The 3,075-nt window shown below is 44.1% G+C and overlaps 1 long non-coding RNA gene across 1 annotated transcript; it reads right to left on the bottom strand.

Annotated features, from left to right (window-relative positions):
- Positions 1-268: 268 nt before the first annotated feature.
- On the bottom strand, positions 269-2,858 carry LOC147755277 (uncharacterized). The gene is made up of 2 exons (XR_015328492.1): positions 2,646-2,858; positions 269-2,467 (listed from the first exon to the last, which is right to left on the bottom strand). It is a non-coding gene; the product is annotated as an uncharacterized LOC147755277 (long non-coding RNA).
- Between the last annotated feature and the right edge of the window lie 217 nt (positions 2,859-3,075).

Here is a 3,075-nt window from a genome sequence, read left to right on the forward strand (position 1 = left end):
GAGCTCTGCTAGCCCTACGACACGTTGTATAATCATAGTTAATCGCAATAGTTTCTCTCTATCGTAAACAAACTAGCCCACCGATTGTTACCTACGCGCTACGTTTGCGGTCTTTGTGTTACTGTTAGTATTTGTTAAAAACGTTAACAAACAAGACACTGCCCCTTTCCCGGACAACGTCCCAAAAGCTGTGATGTTTGACATTTTTTTTTCTGAAAAATGCTCTATGCTTACTTCCGTAACGGCACGAAGGCAAGACAAGCCAAAGTCAGGTCGTAGTTCTGGTTCACACGTTATCATCAGTGTTGTTACTTTTATTTCGATACTGTTATCAGATGCAGTGTTGTTGGATGAGGGGCAGGTCTCTCTCGCCTTTGAAATTCAGAACGGTTTTTGTCAACCGGCATCGATCGTCAGCAACAGCTTCTTTTATCTTCTCTTTGTTAGGTGGACCGGCAAACGAACGGGATAGTGTGTGAGAATCAACGTCGCAGACAAAAGGCTGGAATAAGCAAAGATCGCTGGTGGCGTTCCTTTTCTAGCTCTGTTACTGTGGCTACATACGCACATATTAATACGGTAGAATATAGTTTTCGGTTAGAACGACTACTAGGACAAAGCGAAAAGCGTCTAACCGGGCGGAATGATCTACTCGAGGTAGGGAAGTCAGAGGAAAAAGCCAAGGTCGTTTCGGCGAACCAAGCCCTGATGGCGGCATTAGCAATAGCATTGATAAGGGTAGCAACGATGACAGCAGTTACCTCGACGCTCACGACAAGCTTTGCTTTAGTGGAAGCAGCGACTGCCGTTGCCACATAGCTACTTACGCTTACGGCGTACACACCTTACCTCGATCCTGCCTCTACAGTTAGGACTAATGTTGCTGCGTCCATTGCCGCCATCTCCTGATGTGATGCGAAAGATATATCATCACAAAGGAAGAAAGTGGTGACGGACGCGGTGCGACGAGCTATCAACAGACGAAAGTCGCCGGGGTCAGTGGCCCATTACTCCTATTGTGGCGGTGGAAAAAGCTGCTATTCCCTGGAAAGGCTGGTGGGGTAATAGGCGTACGGCAGGCTACGGAAGCCTAAGCACCAGATCGCGTAGCAGCTAGAGAACAAAGGCGGCAAATTGGACCCCTCGGCAGTACCAGCAGTCATAGCCAGTTTCATCAGCAATGGCATTGAGGAATAAAAGCAAGCAACCTTAAAGAAAGGTGCGTACGCCCTGTAAACCTAGGAATAGATAGAAATACGTATTATATGAGTAATATAGGCGATGACGTGTTACTCTTATGGAAATGTAATGGCTGTTTAGTAAGAAAACGTAATAAGGCTAAAGATAACACCTTCAAAAAGCTCATTAAGTCTACTCAGAATATAGTAGAAAAAAAATCGACGGACATTGTGTATACAAACAGAGTGACAGCTGGAAGAGAAGAAAAAGATATTTAGTCCAAGGATTACTAAGGTAATAATTATTTTTAAAAGCCAATATGCATATTAAACGAAATAATATAACGAATAAATCTGCTGATAAACGACCACTTCGAATATCACTCAGTTCGAGAAATAAGGTTGTTTGTTGCCAATCATACTATTTACAACACGATTGTAGGTTTGATCCAGCTTTCGTAGACCACTTACTTGCGTTCGACTCTTATAAGCGTGTTCAAATGGCTATTACACTTAAACACGCTCATAGAACAAACGCAGTGTAATATTAATAAGTCCGCATATAAAACGAGATTCTATACACAATAAATACCCTCTGTTTTTTTTCTGTGATTCTATAAATAGTCTATATGACAAATTTTTTTTGCATCCATAGTCTGGACCTGTCTACTAACACTAACTGACGCTTCCTGTTCATTACACGAGAATGCACAGTCCCGCACGGCAGATATCGAGCTCAATAAAGAAACTAACGAGCCGTTCGTTTCCGCGATATTATGCTAATAAAAACCGTTGTTGAATCCACTGCCACGCCGTCCGGCAGGATCAGCTTAATACGTAACAGAATATAACTACATGACTTCTATGGTGAACTACGACTATTTGGAAGTAAGATAACCTCGATCGATGATCAATAACCGTGTGCCAGGAAAATGTCTGCTATGCCGCAGGTGATTACGCATTACGACGTCCTCAGATATACAAAGCCCTCTATGCGAATCGGTATGCAGGAAACGAATAAACCAACTAAGTCGTGGAACATCAAAGAACACGCCCGTTCAGTATAGGATTAAGATATGTCATTGGACACTCACCAACGAAGCGGAGGTTGTCGGAGCAGAAGGCGGCTTACCGAACGGCGAAGGTGGGGTGGTTTTTGTTTAGATGTGGTCCTGTTGTTCTTGCTACTGTTTGTGTGGGCTTTGGTTGGCCTGGCTCGCCCAAGAGTGACTGAAGGATTCGCAAGCCATTCTGCTAAGCTGCTCCTCGTCTTTAGGCTTTGCACAACACTGTAAGACGCACATCATTAATCTTGATAAATCATAAGCGTGAGTTATTCATCTATCATCATACGCTAGCCCATTCTTTCTGTGTATCACTAAATCCTTTTACTAGGGGCCGCCAGGGTTATGGTTGTGACCTGGACTGCCCTATCGTATTACGGCTGAACTAACGCCGTCGCCTTACTCATCCTGCCTGCCGAGCACATTGTAGTTCGTGTGCAATAGATAGCAACCGGAAAGCAACCGGCAACTGGCTACGTCTAGCGTTGGAGAGGAACTATCCTAAACGGTCCCCCCGGCCGGACGTCATTGTCGTGCGCAATCGTGGACTCGTCGTACAATGGCTTTTACCTTTATACTCTGCCATCGTACTGCTCCAGCATAATAAATAACGTGGGTGTACTCCGAACAAAAAAAGGTTGAATGAGAACAGGGCAAGGGGGAAAAATGTTCGTTCTCTGGCTGTCTGCTTCTACCTCTTACTCCAGCTTAATGCTTAATTCTATGGGGTGGCAGCTTCTGGGAGTAGCACTGTATGACATATCTGTTACCGGATAGCTTGACTCTGCCTACAGTCAACGAAACTATAACGAAAAATAAAATAAATATAGCAA

This window comes from Varroa destructor, unplaced genomic scaffold (assembly GCF_002443255.2).
Source record: "Varroa destructor unplaced genomic scaffold, Vdes_3.0 BEIS01000005.1, whole genome shotgun sequence".
Taxonomy (NCBI): Eukaryota; Metazoa; Arthropoda; class Arachnida; order Mesostigmata; family Varroidae; genus Varroa; species Varroa destructor.